At 46.3% G+C, this 19816-nt stretch overlaps 1 long non-coding RNA gene across 1 annotated transcript; it reads left to right on the top strand.

Moving 5' to 3' along the window:
- Nucleotides 1-677: 677 nt before the first annotated feature.
- Nucleotides 678-15749, top strand: LOC145543549 (uncharacterized). Its single transcript, XR_014080860.1, has 2 exons — nt 678-806; nt 12663-15749. It is a non-coding gene; the product is annotated as an uncharacterized LOC145543549 (long non-coding RNA).
- The last annotated feature ends 4067 nt before the right edge of the window (nt 15750-19816 follow it).

Below are 19816 nucleotides of genomic sequence, written 5' to 3'. Positions count from 1 at the left end.
GGGAAAGGGTATAATAACCAAAGAGTCCAGTGGAGGAACAAGGAGTCCAGTCCAAAGTGCGGAGGTTTCTTACCAGTTGGGGTGCTACAGTCTCTGGTTGGCTGGACTGTCATCTGGTGGAGAGAAGTTTTCTTCTTCCTGCTGGTTAGAAAAGTAGGCGACTCCTTCCTGTCTGAGAGGTAGGCATGAGTCTCTTCCTGTTTGGAGTTGTTGACAACTCATGGTCTGTCCTGACTCCAGTTTCAGCTCAGGATTCTGTCTTTAATTAATTCCACAACCCTCATTAATTCCCTCTCAATTCTTTCACACTGGGAGTCAAGATTTCTTTTTTAGTATTTATTTATTTGGCTATATTGGGTCTTAGTTGCAGCACACGGGATCCTGATCTTCACTGTGGCATGTGAATTCTTAGTTGCAGCATATGGGATCTAGTTCCCTGACCACAGATTGAACCCGGACCACCTGCATTGGGAGCATGGAGTGTTAGCCACTGAACCACTAGGGAAGTCCCAGGAGTTAACATTTCAACATATGAATTTTGGGAGAGATACAAACAGCCAGGCCATGGTAACCAGGTAGCCTTTAAAGAGGTAATTGAAGTTAAGTGAGGTCATAAGGGTGGAATCCTAGTCTGATATGACTGGTGTTCTTAGAAGAAGAAGAAGAAGAGATACCATGGATGCTCACCACAGAGGAAAGCCATGTGAGGAGACAGGGAGTAGACGGCAGTCCACACGCCAAGGAGAGGGAATCCAGAGAAACCAACCTTCCCTCACCTTGATGCTGGACTTCCATCTGCCAGAACTGTAAGGATATAAATTTCTGTTGTTTAAACCACCCATTCTGTGCTATTCTACTGTGGCAGCCCTAGCTGACTATTACATACAACATATCCAGAAAGTGTGCGTGCCAAGTCATTTCAGTCGCGTCCGACTCTTTGTGACCTCATGGACTGTAGCCCACCAGGATCCTCTGTCCATGGGATTCTCCAGGCAAGAATACTGGAGTGGGTTGTCTTGCCCTCCTCCAGGGGATCTTCCCAACCCAGGGATCAAACCCCCATCTCTTATGTCTCTTGCATTGGCAGGTGGGTTTTACCACTAGCGCCAACTGGGAAGCCCATATCCAGAATAGGTAAATGCATAGAAAGAGAAAGTAAACCAGTGATTGCCAGGGGATGAGGCAAAGGGGAACATGGGGTTACTACTTAATGGGTAATGAGTGTTTTTCTTGGGTGCTGAAAAGTAGAGGGCTAAAAAAATTTTTTTTATTTAAAATTTTAATTTAAAAAAACAAAGACAAAAAACTAGAGAGCTGGCAGTCACATAACATTGTGGATACACTAAACGTCACTGAGTTCTACACTTTAAACTGATTAATTGCATGTGACATCAATTTCACCTCAATTTTTTTTTTAAGCTAGAGCACACAAATTCACAGACACAGAAAGTAGAATGGTGGCTACCAGTGATTGGGGGAAGGAAATGAGGAGTTATTGGTTGATAGGTCCAATTTGGTTTTAATTTGGAAAGATGAAAAAGTTCTGGAGATGGATGGTAGTAATATTTTGGCCACCTGATGGGAAAAACTGACTCATTGGAAAAGATCCTCATGCTGGGAAAAATTGAGAGCAAGAGGAGAAGGGGGCAGCAGAGGATGAGATGGTTGGATAACATCACTGACTCAATGGAGATGAATTTGAACAAATTCCAGGAGATAGTGGATGGCAGAGGAGCCTGGCATGCTACAATTCATGAAGTCACAAAGAGTCAGAAACAAGTTAGCGACTGAACAACAAATGGTTGTGTAACAATGTGAATATACTTAATGCCACTGATCTGCTCACTTTTAAATGGTTTAAATGTCAGATTTTATGTTATGCATACTTCGCCATAATTTTTTTAAAAAATTTTAACTACAATCTTGCATTTATCAAAGAAAATCAAAGTGAAAAGTTGAACCACTTACTCTCTACTATCTTCTCAACTTTTCTATAAGCCAAAAAGTGTTCTATAAAGTCTATTTTAAAAACTAGTTAAGTCTCAATTGGGAGAAGATATTTGCCACACACATCTTAGCAAAAGAGAGCGAGAGGAGGGAGGGAGTCAAAAATGAATGAAAAGAGAGGTCAGAGAATAATGAAGCTGTGAGAAGGCACGGGGGGGATCTTTATTCACTTTCCTCTATCCTTAGGCTCATGACAAACTTTCTTCTAACCTTATACAAATGTTCTGCAGGCTAAACTTCAAGCCCCACTTCCAACAGCCCCCTCCTGCACTAGTTTTCTATTGCTGCTGTAACAAATTACAAATTTAGCAGCTCAAAACAACACAATTTATTTTAACAGTTCTGAAAACCCAAAGTCCAAGTCAGTTTAGCAGTTTTCTCTGCTTTGGCCCTGACAAAGTCAAAGGCAGGGTATTAGGGGCTTTGCTGGTGGCTCAGTGAGAAAAGAATCCACCTGCCGATGCAGGAGACACAGGTTTGATCCTTGATCTGGGAAGATTCCATGTGTCATGGAGCAGCTAAGCTGGTGCACCACAGTTATTGAGCCTGTGCTCTAGAGCCCAAGATCTGAACTACTGAAGCCCACACAGCCTAGAACCCATGCTCTCCAACAAGAGAAGCCACCACAGTAAGGCCGGTGCAGGGCAAATCGAGAAAAGCCCATACAGCAATGAAGATCCTCCACAGCCAAAAATAAATGAACAAAAATATAAAAAGCAGGGTGTTAGCTGACAGGCCTCTTATCAGGAGGTGCAGGGATGTAGGCTCATTCAGGTTCATTCAGGTTGTTGGCAGAATCCAGTTCCCTCGGTTCCTAGACGACTCTCTCTTGTCCTTTTTAAGCTCTCAGGTTTTCAATAATGTGCATTTTTAGATCATTTGTAGGCAGTTACTGTTTCACTCTGATTCTTTTACAAATATGCTTCCTCTTATGACAGATTCACAGAAAGGACTCTGACACTTACTGTAGAATATTAGTTTCTGATAAGCTTTCAGGCCTTACCATTGAACTGGGCATAGTGAGAGTTTACCATCTGGAAATGATTAATCACTCCTGTAAGATTCCTCCTGATGCGCATCCATGTCTGTTTTGAAGACTGCCTATGACTCACTTCCTAAAATGGCTGCTTGTTTTTGTTTTTACAATTCAGTTTTAATTTTTTAACACCAAAAACACTTTGTCTTGGAGTATAGCAGATTAACAATGTTGAGGTAGTTTCAGGTAGTTTCAGCAAAGGGACTCAGCCATACATATATATGCATCCATTCTCCCCCAAGCCCCCCTCCCATCCAGGCTGCCATATAACATTGAGCAGAGTTCCATGTGCTATACAACAGGCCCTTCTTTGTTATCCATTCTAAATGTTTCAGTGTGTACATGATCTTCCCCAAATCCCTAACCATCCCTTCCCCCTGGCAACCATAAGTTCATTTGCTAAGTCTTGAGTCTCTGTTTTATAAGCAAGTTCATTTGTATCATTTCTTTTTAGATTCCACATATAAGGGGTGTTCATATGATATCTCTCTTTCTCCATCTGACTTACTTCACTCAGTACGATACTCTCTAGGTCCATCCATGTTGCTGCAAATGGCTTTATTTCATTTTTTTTAATGGCCAAGTAATATTCCTAAAATGGCTGCTTGTTGTTCAAATGTGGCCATAAGCTCTCTAAGGGCACACCTCTCACACAGCACTGCTCGCGGTGAGACATGACTCTCTGGGACTGAGCCTTCCCAGCACCAAAGGGAGATGATACCAATGCCAAATACCCAAAAGATTGCTCACCAATGCTTTCTTAAGAAAGATCTTGATCAAAGGGTAGAAATGTGAAAGGAAAAAGTCAAAATGGAGTCATTATTGCTCAGAGAGCTCTAAAATAAAGCTGGAGGCCATTAAGGAAGTGTGACAATGCGCATTTCCTAAGGATGGAATTTGACATGATGAAGTCTTCCAGAACCTGTCAGAAACTCAAGTACTTATCAGAACCTTATCCTAAAGTAACTCATGACAGTCCATCTACTTGTCGGACCCTTACCCTGAAACAGCTTGTGATTCCTTAAGGATAAATATTTTCTGACTCATGTCAGAGCCGATCAATTCTTTCCAGGCAATTTTTAACAACAAGCATAAAGCTTTTTGTCCTTATAAGCCCCTGATTCTTTCTCTTCCTCAGAACACACTTTCGTGGTTACCTTGAATTCGTGTGTCCCAAACTGCAATTCTTAAGATACCAAATGAACCGTTTTCTTATTTGCAGCCTCTTGTACTGTTTATTTTGGTTGATACCTTACATGTGGCTGCTTGCATCTCAGACCCAGTCATGGCACCTCAAATCATTCTCATGCTTTAAATTTGTCCAAAGTCTCTCATATAACAAGTTGTGAGGCTAACTAGAGCCAGCATCAGCACATTCAATTATCTCATGCTTGGACTATCTCTGATTCTTCCTGCTTTCCTTTTCTACCTCACTTCTTTAAATCCAGCCCCAAAACATTCTTTGCTTTAAAGGGCAGAGATTGAGTCCACTCGGATGATCCAGGCCAGTCTCTTTATGATTTTTAACTTTAATTACATTCACAAAGTCCTTTTTGCCATGTAATATATTTGCCATCTAATATATTCATAATTACCAAATATGTTACGTAATTCACTCTCAGGTCCCAGGAATCAGGAATACGGACATCTTTGGGGGCCACTCTGCCTCCTACACTTCCCTAGAGGTCTTGGTTCCCAACACCACTAGGTAAGGGAGGAGACGCTGAGGCCCAGAGAGCTATCTTCCAACCATTACCTAATTTGCCCAGATACTCCCAACCAGCAAGTTGTGGGGTTAGGATCTAAACCCCAGATCTGTCTAAAGCTAACACTTTGCCCTCAGCCTCCACATTCTACAGTCTAACAATAATGCTGCTTATCTGCCTCGTACTTTAGCAAGTTCATGATGCACTTTTGCACCCATTTTCCCACTTAATCCTCTCAATAGCCCTGATGGGTATTCTGAAGTGGGACTACGAGCTCCACCTGGTTGTCGACTGAAAGAAAAGTCCTCAATGTAACGGTTGTGAGTTCAGTTTTATTCAGGACCTTCCTGAGGACTATAGTCCAGGAAACAGCCTCTCAGATGGCTGAAGAAATGGTCCAGTGAGGCAACGGAGGAGGTAAGGCTATATATGAATTTTTTGCTGGGGAAAAGAAAAATCATGCTTCAAATATCAAAAGATACTGCTAATCACAAAGAAGAGACATATCAAGTTAATGAAATTTTTCCTTAGATATGTATCTTAACAACCTGGGCGTTGGGACTTCCCTGGTGGTGCAGTGGTTAAGAATCTGCCTGCCAATGCAGGGGACACAGGTTGGATCCCTAGTCCAGGAAGATGCCACATATCTCGGAACAAGTAAGCTGGTATGCCACAACTACTGAGCCCCATGTATCTAGAGCCTGTGCTCTGCAACAAGAGAAGCCACTACAGTGAGTAGCCCCTGCTGCCCACAACTGGAGAATAGCTCCTGCTCCACGCAACTAGAGAAAGCCGGCACGCAGCAACAAAAGACTGAGTGCAACCAAAAGTATAATAAATTCATTTTTAAAAAAAAATCTAGGGGTTGGTATATCCAAAGCACAAAATGCTTTCCATTTTTCCATCCTGAATTCCTCTCCGGGCACACCACAGTGAGGTAAGACCGTAACCAAAGGCGTTGACAGAACTGGAATGATAGGCAACATTCATTTCCTTTACATGATTTACTGGGGCTTCCCAGGTGGCACTAGTGGTAAAGAAACCACGTGCTAATGCAGGAGACATAAGACACATGGGTTCCATCCCTGGGTTGGGAAGATCCCTTGGAGGAGGGCATGCCAACCCACTCCAGTATTCTTGCCTGGAAAATCCCCTGGATAGCAGAGCCTGACGGCTACAGTCCATGGCGTCACAAACAGTTGGACACGACTGACTGACTAACATTTTCACATGATTTACTGGAAAACTGAGGCCCAAGTCCACAGCACTTGTGCAAACAGGATCCTCCACCCCACACACAATATTTATTGTGTATCTGGGGGCCACGGGACTAGAACATAAACTTATCCACTTATTCCTTCCCAGTAGCTAGTTAGCACTCTCCTCATAGACATTAGTTTGGTAAAGATTTCGTTTTAATAAACTCTCCCTGAGTATCCGCTCTATGCCAGGTTTGGGCTGAGCCACCAGACCAGCCTTTGCGCTGGAGAGTTCACAGAGATGGGAAGGGAAGGCAGCCGTGGGCTTCGCAGCCCTGGCTTACAGGGCTTGGTGTAACTCAGTTTCTGCTGTGGAAACATCACTTTTGCAACTCAGAGTTAAAACCACGTCCTCAAGACCCAACCCAAAGAAAAGTCAACGACTAGGAAGCGGAATGAGCGAGCACATATGCCCATTCGCCCCACCCCCAACCCGTACCCGGGTAGGGGTGGCTCAGCTTTACCACCCGGGGCGTGGCCGTAAAGGGGTTCCGGAGTGTCGTGAAAGGGGCCACAAAGCCACACGACGACAGTCCATGGCGAGGGCCATTTTGGGTGTGGCTCTCGCTGCTTTAAGGCGAAAGGCAAAGCTTTATCAAAAAGTAGACTAAACTCAAGAACCTGTTGCCCGTCACAGTGGCGCTTCGCCGAGCTCAGCACCGCGCCCGCCGCGCCTCTCGGGCACGGCGACGGGACCCCGGGCCATGGGGCTGTGGCGGGGCGCCCCGTGGACGCGGACCCGGGACGAGCACCGGAAGACGGTGCGGTGACCCGCGCTCCCCGCCGCCCGCCGGGAAGTTGCCGCCCGGGAGCGCGCACATCTGAGGGCGTGACGCGGCTGCGGGAGGGCGTGCGGCTGCCGGAGCCGGAGAGCGAGATGGGGGCCTCAGAGGCCCGCGCCCGCCCCTCGTGTTGTGCCTTAGCGGAGGAGTGATGAGGCTGTGGGAGGAGAGGGCGGAGGAGGCAGTGGAGGCCCGCTGGCTGGGCGGAGGGCTGTGGAGCCACACCGGAGGATGCTTGGGCGCAGGTGTGACTGAGGCTCTGCGGGCGGGTGGATCATGGGCTGGTTTGCCCTGCGTGGATTTGTCCTCACAGGGCGGTGGGCGAGCCAGGATGAGACCTTGTTGAGCGGTTCGCTTACATATCGGTTTCCATTTTTCAACCTTGGCCATGTGGACTTAAAATATTCACAACCCAAAAGTTGACAGTTAAGTTTTATTCAGTGGAAAGTTTTAGAATTTCAAGCCCAGAAGACAGCATCTCAAGTTACCCTGAGAGAACTGCTCCAAGGAGGCAAAGGAAGGGAGCCAGGTTATATGGAAATTTTGCAAGAAAGGGCAAGTCGTCTGAATGTCACAAGATTGTTGTAAACTAAAGAAAACCAGATACCCCAAGTTAAGGAATGTAGTACTTTTCTGTATTGGGGAAGATACAAGAGTCTGGGCTCACTGAACTCATATGTGTTTTACACACCTCACCCATCTGCAGCCAGTGTGCTGTGTTCACATGCTGAGTTTCCTCAGGGCTCTCTGTGGGGAGTGGTTGCAGTCCAACGGCTGCTACATGGCAGGTCTTCTTTCCTCCCTGAGTTCTCCCAGGCTGACCAGCTCACTATCTACAGTGCCTGCAATCTCTGATGACTCTGACATCCTTTGTTTACTGATAATCCATTGCAGGAACCATCCCATCTCTCAGCAGTTGAAATAATTTCATGTGTTGTGAAATGTGAAGACCACTTCTAGTAAAATATTTGCAGAATGTGGACTGGCTCAGGCTTCCCCACTGGCTTAGCAGTAAAAAATCTGCCTGCAATACAGGAGACACGAGTTCAATCCCTGGGTTGGGAAGATCCCCTGGAGAAGGTAATGACTAACCACTCCAATACTCTTGCCTGGAGAATCCCATGGACAGAGGAGCCTGGTGGGCTACAGTCCAGAGGGTGGCAAATAGTAAGATATGACTGAAGTGACTGAGCATGGACTGCCTCAGAAACTAGAGTGAAGAACCCTAGTCGTAGGGCCAAAAAAAAGGGGGGAGTGTTAGAGACTGGCTGCATGAGCCTGCAGCTTCTCATATGTCCTCAGAGCAAGTTATAGCATTCCCACGAGTGGTCGGGGTTGCCTGTCTGCTTCTTTGAAAAGAGACTCTAGAATTTATGTTGTATTGATGAACTTGCCACAGTCTAGGTTACCACTGGTGGACTCCTGTTCAGCTGGTAGGGACTGACTGCTTGGAGAGGCTGAACCAGGAGTCTTTTCATTTTCTCTCTCCACATTTCTGTCTGTGTATTCACCTGTTAAACACTAAATCTCCAGTACTAGTATGGTAGATGATTTCAGTATTACGTTGTCATATGACAGTTTTGACTGTGAAGTGCATTTAGCTTGGGAAAGACCACTTGCAACTGAATAATATTACATAAAGGAACAAGGCTTAGATTGTAAGCTGCTGTGCGGTCCTATTTTTGTTATTGTGATTTTACTGTATTTTTAAAGCTTGAACATATATTCTTGCAACTTCTCTGGTGGTCCATTGGTTAAGAATCCACTTTGCAATGGAACAGACATGAGTTCAACCCCTGGTCAGGGAACTAAGATCCCACAAGCCATGGAGCAGCAAAGTCCGTGTACTCCAGAGCCTGCATGAGGCAATGAAGACTATGCAGCCAAATAAATAAAATATTTCTTATTTAAAAATTTAAAAATTTTTAAAAGAAAGTATATTCTTACATTTTGTTATTAAGCATTAAAGTTGCTTCCCAGAATTTGGGACCCAAGAAAGAGACTTGAGATCAGAGTTCTATAAGAAAGAAGGCACTACTTGGCTGTAGCTGTGGAAGCAAGAACTGAGCCTTTACACCACATTTAGAGAATCCATTTGCCACAACTACTGAGTCCTCACACCACAGCTGGAGAATCCATGCACTGCAACTACTGAGTCCTCACACCACAACTGGAGAATCCATGCACTGCAACTACTGAATCCTCACACCACAACTGGAGAATCCATGCACTGCAACTACTGAGTCCTCACACCACAACTGGAGAATCCATGCACTGCAACTACTGAATCCTCACGCCACAACTGGAGAATCCATGCAGCACAACTACTGAGCCTGCACACCACAGCTAGAGAAACCATGCACTGCAACTACTGATTCCTCACACAACTAGAGAATCCATGTACTGAACTACTGAGCCCTCTTTAATGCTATGACCTCATTCTCAGGTCCCATCCTTCGACCTGCCTAACCCAACCGTAGCAAATATCAACCAAAAACTTAGAAAGGCTGCAAATAAGAAAAAAATTTATTTGGAGTCTTAAGAATTACAATTCAGGAGATATATTCAGGTATTAATAAAACCAAGAGTGTTCCAGGGGCTTATACAGGCAAGGCTTCAGGTAGCTAAAGTTGCTTGGTGAGGATGTTGATGGAGTCTGATAGAAGTCATGCAACATTTGTCCTTAAAGGAATCACAAGTTGTTTTCAGATAAGGTCCGATAAGTAGATAGACTGTCAGGAGCTATTTTACGAGTTATTTTAGTGTAAGTTTCAGATAAGTATCTTGAGTTCCTGGCAGGTGTTCTGGACGGCTTCCTTAGGAAAATAAGTGCTCAGAAGGTCAGATTCACCCAGGCTGAGACGTGTATGTCACACTTCCTCAGCGGTCTCCCTTCTCTGTATTAGAGTCTCTGAGCAATACCAACTTTTTAAAAATTTATTCATTTTTTAACTGAAGGATAATTGCTTTACAGAATTTTGTCGTTTTCTGTCAAACCTCAACATGAATCAGCCATAGGTATACAAAAGGGAGGGGATATGTGTATACCAACTCTGTTTTGATTTTCAGAGTTGAACCGGCTCGCTCTCCCCAATTGCAACAGACCTGAATAGTCTTCCTTCCATTTTAACAAGCGTCAGAACCTTTTCTTCAACGGGCCCTCTGACACGAGGGGTTGTCTGTAACCCTTTCTTGGGAGTGCAGGCCCGTCCTCTGAGGAGAAGCCCTGGGGAGCCGGCACCCATTTTAGTTGGGTTTGCTGTGAGTTACTCCAGCAGGGGCCGCCCCAGCGGCCGCTGACACTTCAGGGGTGGGGAGGATGGCTCCCACCTGATGTCCTGGCCCTCCTCCCACAGTCACAGAGCTTAAAGTGAGTGATGGAGCTTCGATGATGGGGCTTGGCTGCCAAGCGAGCACCTTCCTTTTGTGTTGCTGATCAGGTTCCCAGTTAATGCATTCCTTCCAGAGGTTTGTCCTCCCCAGATCTCACCCTGTGAGGGAATCAACCGTCCAGCACAGTCAGAGCTTCGTGCACGCTGCTGGCTGCCAAGCTACAAACTTCCAGAGCCTCCCTTTCCAGGTATCCTGCCACATGGAGACACTGCTCAGTGTAAGGTGGAATTTGTGGTTGCAGGACTGGGTCGGCAGTGGCCCCTGCTGCTGCTTTTCGGATCTGCACGTGGTGGTGCTTGGTCCTCGCTTGCCCTCTAACATCACAGGAGCAGGCTATCTGAGGATAGCCCACAGGAGCAGGCTACCAGAGGATAGCCCCACCTGGCCTCCCTAAGGCCCCAGGGGCCCACGAGCTGGGTGCCTGAGCAAGGCAGAGAACGGCTCTGGGCCTTATTTACTTCATCTGTAACCCGGGGTGATGCCTGTTCCTTGCAGGGTGGCTGTGAGGAATAGAGCTAGCTTGGTGCCGGCAGGAGATGGGTGCTCAACAAACAGAATGCAAAGAATCTTAACGAAGTAACACCCACAGAGCCGGTGGCACACAAACATTAGACGACTGAGGGGGCGCATTTCCGGGGAATCCTCATGTTAAAGCACATCATACAATCCAAAGAAAATCCCCTTCAAAACATGAAAGTTAAGGTAAATATTGCCTCCTGCACTGCAAAACACAATTCAAGTTTGGCCTAAAGACAAACAAACAAACAAAAACCCCTATAGATTGCTTCCTGTGATGTCACAGACATCAGGGCTGCTCACAGCTTCTTGGAGTCCCCGTGTTCTTTTAGGGTCCTGGCTCCAAGCCCACATGACGGCAAAGGTGGCACAAACTCTGCCAAGGCCCAGCACTGCCCAGGCACGCTCATCGCTGACGCCAGGCCCGTCTCCTCTGGACTGGAAGGTACAGGGATGCTGTGGACAACTGGCCCAAGGCCCTGGATGCACGGATGGAGGCCGCGAGGTGGATTTTGGCCAATTCACAGCGTTGGCATCTGTGCTCCGGATGGCTGGTCCCAGGCACTTTGAGCAGGGAGAATTCAACAGATGCCCTGCAGATCTAGATTCCTGAAGGTGACCAGGCAGGATCAAGCAGCGGGCCCCGGCTACCGGAAAGCCCTTGTTGATAATTATTTCCCTGGGCTGAGCCCGATGATGACTCTCTGATTAATAAAATCCTCATGAAATGGCATTGGTCTCAGAGAAACTGATTGTTTCCTTAAACCTCAGTGTTAGGGGAAGCACACTGACTGAAACCGCCCACCCTGGCCAGGCACCGTAGTAACCACTTGCATGAGTCGTTTTATGACTGGAGCTCCTGGTAAGGAACACGGAACTAATAAGCCACCACCAACTGGAAGAGTTCAAGAAAGGTCAAAAGGAGACACCACATGTCCCACCACCTCCCAGAATCCTTCTCGCTGGCATCCATCTTGGCTGAACGAGGCGTGCACCACCAGGAAGGACTCTGAGTCAGAATGATTTTGGCTAAAGACAACCCAGAAACTAATCCCATCGCCATAAAACCGGAGACGTGAGCCATGTGGCAGAGCAGTTCTCCTGGGTTCCCTTACCCTACTGCTCTCCACCCTGGCGCCCTTTCCAACAAAATCTCTTGCTTTGTCAGCACAAGTGTCTCCTCGGACAATTCATTTCTGAGCATTAGACAAGAGCCCAGTCTGGGCCCTGGAAGGGGTCCCTCTTCCTGCAACATCAGCACAACCCCCAACACATACACACAGCAAATAATCTACTGACTTATCACTTAATGCTCACTGCCTGCCCAGCAGAGAGACAGAGACACAAACAACACAGAATCCACTCACAGGTCATTTCCCGAGTGCCCACCAGGTGCCAGCCTGATGGCGGAGGTACAGTCCCTGCTTTTGCCGATTCATTGGCACAAAGTGAGCACCACCCTGTACTGGACCCAAGGGAAGGGCATGGAACCCGAGTGCATCCATATGGTCAGTCAGTCATGTAGCCACTCATCAAACCCTGGCCCCTGCATCTCTCCAAACACGTTTTTTTTCAAGTAACATATTCTTGGTACAATACAATTTTTTTTTTTTGCCCCCAAAACCATAAAACACAATGTGTGTGCGTGTGCTCAGTCGTGTCTGACTCTTTGCAACCCCACAGACTGTAGCCCACCAGGCTCCTCTGTCCATGGAATTCCCCAGGCAAGAACACTGGAGTGGGTTGCCATTTCCTCCTCCAGGAGGAGCTTCCACAATAACAAAGAAATGAAGAAATGAATTACAAGTGAGGATTAGAATCACCAGTGAACAACTGCCCAGATAGTGCCTTTACAATTTTCTGAAACCATCTTTAGAAAGTAACCCATGATGTAAGTGAGCTTTTGAGTCAATAATTTACCCTGGTTTTGAGATTCCTTTTTTTTTTTCCTTTAAATACCCAGCAGTTGAAGTCTCTTCTTAACGTTTGAAGACATTCACCAGAGCAGAGATGATCATTGCTGAGAGATGCTGGACTTGGTGGTGAACTGGTCAAATCTGAGGCTTTGGTTGACCCCTCGATGGGGAAGGGACGGCCCCTGTTGTTATCGTTGTTATTATGTATTTATTTACTCTGCTGTATCAGGTCTTCATTACAGCACACAGGATCTTTGGCTGAGGTGTGTGCAGACTCAGTAGTTGCTTTATGGGCTTAGATGCCCTGAAGCATGTGAGATCTTAGTTCCCCAGTAAGGAATCAAACCCACATCCCGTGCAGTGGAAGGCAGATTTCTAACCACTGGACCACCAGGGACGTCCCTGGCCCGTGTTTTAGGAAGAGGGGAAGTTGCATTAGGAGCAGGTACACATATTTCACTAAAGCATGAAAAGTCAGATAAACATGATGAGAGGGAGCTGCAAGTGTGGACCAGAGGAGAAATTGTTTTTCCTTTCTTCTTGTGACTTCACAAATTAGTCACCATCACATCCTGTGAATGACAAATCCGCCCAGCTCACTAGGGTTGGGGGGAGGCAGAGCCTATAGAAGCTGAGCCCCATAGAAGGAAGAGCCCTTGCTCCCAGCCTAGCTTCTATTAAATAGCTGGGGCTACAGGCAGAATCTGCCCTTGCCCCAGACACGAAGTCAGGCAACTGACACAAAGAACTGAGACCTCAAGGGTTTTGCAGCCTGGTTGTAGGAGAGGCTTCCAGCTATACAGCCCTGAACCTGGTTCTCCAGGTCTCTCGGCAGTTCTGAACTACTCAGTATCTTAAGGGGGGGTGGGGGAGCTCTTTTCTGAATCGTCATCCAGGGTAGGTTTCTGTGCTTTCCAACAAAGCACCCGGCTAATTGAGCAGGAAAACAGCATCATGCCACTTCCTTCAAGTGTCCTTTTTGGGGCTTCTCCAGTCCTTACAATTCCCAGCTTCTCTCATGAGACAGCACGGCCCATCTGTGTCGCTCTCTTATCTCACAGGATGGTCTCCATCGAAACATCCTGCTTTGAAGATTCTTTTGCTAGTGAGTGCATATCCCATACCTCCACAGCCACCCTGGAAATCTTTTCATCCCATCACAGTTGTTCCCCCTTGTCCAACCAGGAGATCATATCTGGTTTGGAGAGCAGATCCCTCCTCTCGTGGTTCTATTCAGGGTCCCCTGAGCAGGAGCAGGAGGCCCATTCCTGCAGGTGAAGTCCACAGTCACCTCTCAGGAGTTCACAGCCCCTGGGGGGTACCTGGCATCCAGGTCCTCATGAAGCAAAAGTCGTGTCCAACCATAATTTATCTTTTCTGGTAGCCTTTTAATTTTTTAACTATTATTTCTGCAATGCCATGATTCTTGGCCCAAGAAGAAGAGGTGGTAAAAGTCAAGTCTAAAAGCATGTGGCCCACCACATGATGTCCCATGTGGACATCCAGTGTTCCTTCCTCTCTGCACAAGACAGCTGCTCACAGGTGACCTGAACGCCACCCAGACTGCTGGCCAAGAAGCAGGGTTTTTTTTTGGTGTGGGGGGCAGGGCTTCACTGGATCTTCATTGCTTTGCATGAGGTTTCTCTAGTTTGTGGCAAATGATGGCTACTCTTCATTGCGGTGCCCAGGCTTCTCATGGTGATGGCTTCTCTTGCTGCAGAGAACGAGCTCTAGGGCACTCAGGCTTCAGTGGTTACAACCTGCAGGCTCAGTAGTTATGGTTCTTAGGTTCTAGAATGGGAGCTCAGTAGTTCTGGCATACGGGCTTAGCTGTTCCGTGGCATGTAGAATCTTCCTGGACCAGGGATTGAACCTATGTCCCCTGCATTGGCAGGTGGATTCTTATCCACTGTGCCACCAAGTCCCCACAAAGCATGTTTTAATAGCTGCAAAGAATTGGCCAGAATGAATGTACCAACATTTGCTCACTATAAAGTTCTTCCTACTTGTATTTTTCTTAAGCATGCTACAATTAATTTTTCATGCACAAAGCTTTGTCTTAAGCTCAGATAATTTCCCAGAAATGAATTCCATTTTTAACCTTAGACTACTGGGTCAAAGGAGAATTTTTTATTGTGATAAAAAAAATAAAATTTACCATCTTAACCATTTCTAAGAGTACATGCAGTTCAGTATTGTTACATGTATTCATATCATCATGCAACCAATCTCCAAAACTTTTCATCTTGCAAAACGGATGCGTTAAACCCATTAGACAACATCACTTCCGCCCCTGGCCCCTACCACTCTACTTTCTGTCTCTGCAGATCTGATGACTCCAGGGACCTCATGTAAGTGGAATTACACAGAATTTGTCTTTTTCATGACTGGCTTATTTCACTTGGAATAATGTCTTCAGGCTTCATCCAGTTTGCTGCATGTGTCAGGATTCCTTCCTTCTGAAGGCTGAGTAACAGTCCATCATGTGAGCAGACCACATTTTGCTTATTATTTATCTATAGATGGACATTTGGATTGCTAACAGATTAAAACAACAACAACAACAACATTTAACCCAAGTCAGGTCGCACAGAGTCGGACACGACTGAAGCGACTTAGCACAGCATAGCGTAGCATAGATATTTCTCCACCATCGAGCTTAGGAAAACAAGCAGCCGCCATTCATTTCCCGGATGAACCCACCAGCTTTGTGTTTCCTTCTGACAGAAGCAGCCACCCGAGCCACAGGCTCTCCTAGTCCTTGGGGTATCACTCTTGCCCCCCTACTGCTGATTCTCAGAACTGCTCCTTTGCTGAGCTCTGTCCCTGAGCCCCTGAGCCCCTGAGCCCCTGAGCCCCTGAGCCCCTGAGCCCCTGAGCCAGGGTGATGCGTTTTCACCCTCTTGGGAATCTCAGGTGCTGTGGGTGCCTGACTGAGTCCCAACTGAGCCACCACATCATGTGCCTTGTGCACTGGGCCCAGTCTGAACTCAGGATTAAACTCTCCTCTCTGTGCACCCGTGTTAGGGAGATTAAAACAGAGATAGTCTTGTTCAGGCTGCCAATGTAGGGGAGCAGGTCTCTGACCAACTTCTGACATTGCCTGGCCCCAGCCTGGACCACATGCCTGCCTAGAAGAACATCAGTTGTTACCAGCAAGTCAAGCAGCACTTTAGACAAGAAAAGGAGTGGATCTTGGCATTTGGTAAGCCCCTGAGGACCTGGCCAGTCCCCTAAGGTCTAAGGAATTGTATGACTTACAAGGTAAAACAAACAGTATTGTAAAAAGTAAAGAAAAACCAGAGCTGCATTTTTGAGCACAAACAGATGAAGATAACAGCCTGGGATTATAAATGGGAGCCTCAAAATCTGCAATTTGTAATCCTACCAGTGGGGTGGATGCACTGCCCAGGACCCTTTTCCCAACTGGGACTCCAAATTGCTGTTACATGGGACTTCCTAGCATTACTCAAGTCTGAATATAGGAATTGGCCCAATTTGGTGCTGTATGTACACTATCGATTCTCTCTGCTGTTTCAAACCTAAAATGAAAGTAAAACTTTTGGCAAAACAACTGAGTCGGAGGAAGTCTAAGGCACTGCTCTCCTTCACAGCTTCCTCACCCAGAAACAGCTGATTATAATTGTTACAAGGCGGTTCATGGAGATATTTGATGCCAAATGTTTTGGAGTTGGACAAATCCAGAACTGGTTCCTAGTTCCTCCAATTACTTGCTCAGTTGTCCAATTATTTGGACAAGTTGGTTAATCTGAACACATCTCTCTGGATCTGAATGTCCATCTATTACCCTAAGGTGGGCATAAGGCATATGATCCTTAGTAATCACAATATGATCCGCATAGTTCATAACAATCATATGGCATAATTTATCCAAGATTTTACACCTCCTGTCTTGATGTGATTATTAATAGTGTCCCCTTTCACTCTCCAAACTTTCCTAGTTTGGTAAATTGGACTGTATTAAAATTATGAACTTCTATTTACCAAAAGACACTATTAATAGAAGAAAAAAAGGTCACCACTAAGAGAGTGAGAAGTGACATTGCAGAGCGGGAGAAGATATTTTCAACAGATATTTCTGACAAATGCTGTTGTTGTTGTTTAGTCACTAGGTCATGTCTGACTCTTTGCCACCCCATGGACTGTAGCCTGCCAGACTCCTCTGTCCTTGGGATTTCCCAGGTAAGCATATTGGAATGGGTTGCCATTTCGTTCTCCAGGGACTCTTCCCGACCAGGGATCAAACCCACGTCTCCTGCATTGACAGGAAGATTCTTTACCACTGAGCCACCAGGGAAGCCCTATATTCAAGCTGTATTGCGAATTTCTACAGATCAGTGAGAAAAAGAAAACTCAATTTTTAAAAGGCGGGAAGACCTGAACTGGCACTTCACAAAAGGGAATATCCAAACAGCCAATAAGTGTTTTAAAAAGTGGGCTCCCCGGGGAGCCCTAGCGGTAAAGAACCTACCTGCCAATGAAGGAGACATAAAAGATGCAGGTTTGATCCCAGAGTCAGAAGATCCCCTGGAGGAGGGCATGGCAACCCACTCCAGTATATTCTTGCCTAGAGAATTCCATGGACAGAAGAGCCTGGCAGGCTACAGTCCTTAAGGTAGCAAAGAGTTGGACATGACTGAAGCAACTTAGCACACAAGCATGAATGTAAAAAGGTGCTCAACTTCATGATTCAACAGGGAAATGCAAATTAAAACGACAATGAGATAGCGCAGTGCATCCGCTTGATAAATGTAAAATGTTGACAGTTCCAAGTCATGGCAGTGGACACAGAGTATTGCAGAAAGGAGTGATTTTTATTAAGAACAAAGAGCAGAGATACTGTGGGCAGTGCAAGCACTGTGGCCCAACACCTCCTGACAGGCCAGGGAGAGTCAATGCCTTTTGTGGATTAGTAGACGATTTTTAGCCTAAAGACAAAAAAAAAAATCCTACTGGAAAGTTGGCATTAGGTGATTGGTTAGGGCACTATAGGGTAAGTACCAGGGTGGGCATTTTTGCCTAATTTGGGGTCAGGAAGTCTGTTGGTGATGATCATGGGGGGGAAGGCAGGATGCTTTGGGCAATGGTTACAGTCCGTTTTGGAGGTGTCCTTGGTTCTGGGTCTCACACCTGTGGTCTTGGTGAGGCTTCCACACTGGGGAGGATGTGGAGCATCTGAGACACTCACACGTTTCCACAGAGCATGTGGGATCTAGTTCCCCAACCAGGGATTGAACGTGTGCCCCCTGCATTGGAAGCATGGAGTTTTAACGACTGGACCACCAGGCAAGTACCCAGGAATGCTCATATACTCTTGATGGGTGTCTTAGTCTGCTCAGACTACAAAACTGCTGCTGCTGCTGCTAAGTTGCTTCAGTCGTGTCCGACTCTGTGCGACCCCACAGACGGTGGCCCACCAGGCTCCCCCATCCCTGGGATTCTCCAGGCAAGAACACTGGAGTGGGTTGCCATTTCCTTCTCCAATGCATGAAAGTGAAAAGGGAAAGTGAAGTCACTCAGTCGTGTCCGACTCTCAGTGACCTCATGGACTGCAGCCCACCAGGCTCCTCCGTCCATGGGATTTTCCAGGCAAGAGTACTGGAGTGGGGTGCCATTGCCTTCTCCGAGACTACAAAACACCAGAGCCTAAATCACAGGTTTCCCCCTTCACAGTTCTGGAGCTAGAAGACCATGATCAAAGTGCTAGCATATTCAGTGTCTGGTGAGGTCTCTCTTCCTGGCTTGCAGACAGCCACACTCTTGCTGCAGTCCTCACGTGACCTTTTTGTGCATGTATAGGTGGGGATGGGGTGGGAAGAGAGAGGGCGGTGCGCTCAGGTGTCTCTTCTTACAAGAACACTAATCCTATCAGATCAGCACTCCACTCTTACGACCTCATTTAACCTTAATCACTTCCTTACTCCAAATACAGCCACACCAAGTGTTAGGGCTTCAGCATATGATTTGGGGGAAATGCATACATTCAGTCCAGTCCATAAACACGAATGTAAATTGCTACAACTTTGGAAAATTATTTGGCAGTGACTACAGATCGGCTAAAGAAGCCGCCTGCCAATGCTGGAGCTGAGGGTCCGATCCGTGGGTCAGGAAGATCCCCTGGAGAAGGCAATTGCAACCCACTCCAGTATTCTTGCCTGAGAAACCCCATGGACAGAGAAGCCTGGCAGGTTACAGTTCATGGGATCACAAAAGAGTCACACATGACTTGGCGACTAAGCAGCAACAACAACTAAGACTAAACATATACCAACCCTGTGACCCAGCACATTTGATGATGCCTTTGTTAGTAGTCAAGAGATTTTGAGCACATATGCCCACGAAAAGATATATAGAAGGATATTCATAGCTGCTTTATGATAATTTCCCTAAAGCTGAAAGAACACAAATGTTCATAGGTAAAAAAATAAATAAATAAAACAAATAAATTGTATATTCCTTCAATGGTAGGTTAACTATCTATTGCTGTAACAGATTACCCCCAAAGCTAGCAGCTGAAAAGAGCAGATATTTATTATCTCACATAGTTTCAGCTCAGGACATTTAATTAGGCTGCAGCCAAGGTATCAGTTAGGTCTGAAGCCATCGCTGGACTTGAATGGGGCTGGAGGATCCACTTCCAAGATAGCTGATTCCTGTAGCTATTGGAAGGAGGCTGTTTTTTGCTGGCTGTTGATAAAAGATCTGTTTCTTGCTATGTAGATTTCTTCATAGATGTCCACAACAAGTAAGAGCAAGTGATTTGAGAGTAAGAGATAATGAGACAAGCTGGGACCTGGGGCCATTTGCTGCAGAGCTTGCACCTGGACAAATGGTCTCCCCCAGCAACAAAATATGAAGAAACCATTTGTTGCTGTTGTTTAGTTGCCAAGTCATGTCCGACGCTTTGTGACCCCATGGACTGCTGAACGCCAGGCTTTCGTGTCCTTCACTTCCTCCCAGAGTTTGCTCAAATTCATGTCCATTGAGTCGGTGATAACCATCTCATCCTCTCCCACCCATTTCTCCCTTTCTGTAAGGAACTAAAAATAACTGTGTACATGAGCAGTTGGGGCAAATGATGCACAACAAGATACAAAAAGACTCAAAACCCAACTCCCACTTTTGAAGAGCCGGGAGCAAACACAGGGCGTCAAGAGCAAAAGCAGGGCACGCCCCCAGC

Source organism: Giraffa tippelskirchi, chromosome 1, assembly GCF_054371585.1.
Source record: "Giraffa tippelskirchi isolate mGirTip1 chromosome 1, T2T-mGirTip1v1.2.pri, whole genome shotgun sequence".
Taxonomy (NCBI): Eukaryota; Metazoa; Chordata; class Mammalia; order Artiodactyla; family Giraffidae; genus Giraffa; species Giraffa tippelskirchi.
The sequence above is the reverse complement of the archived record's forward strand: the minus strand, read 5'-3'. Positions and strand labels throughout refer to the sequence as shown.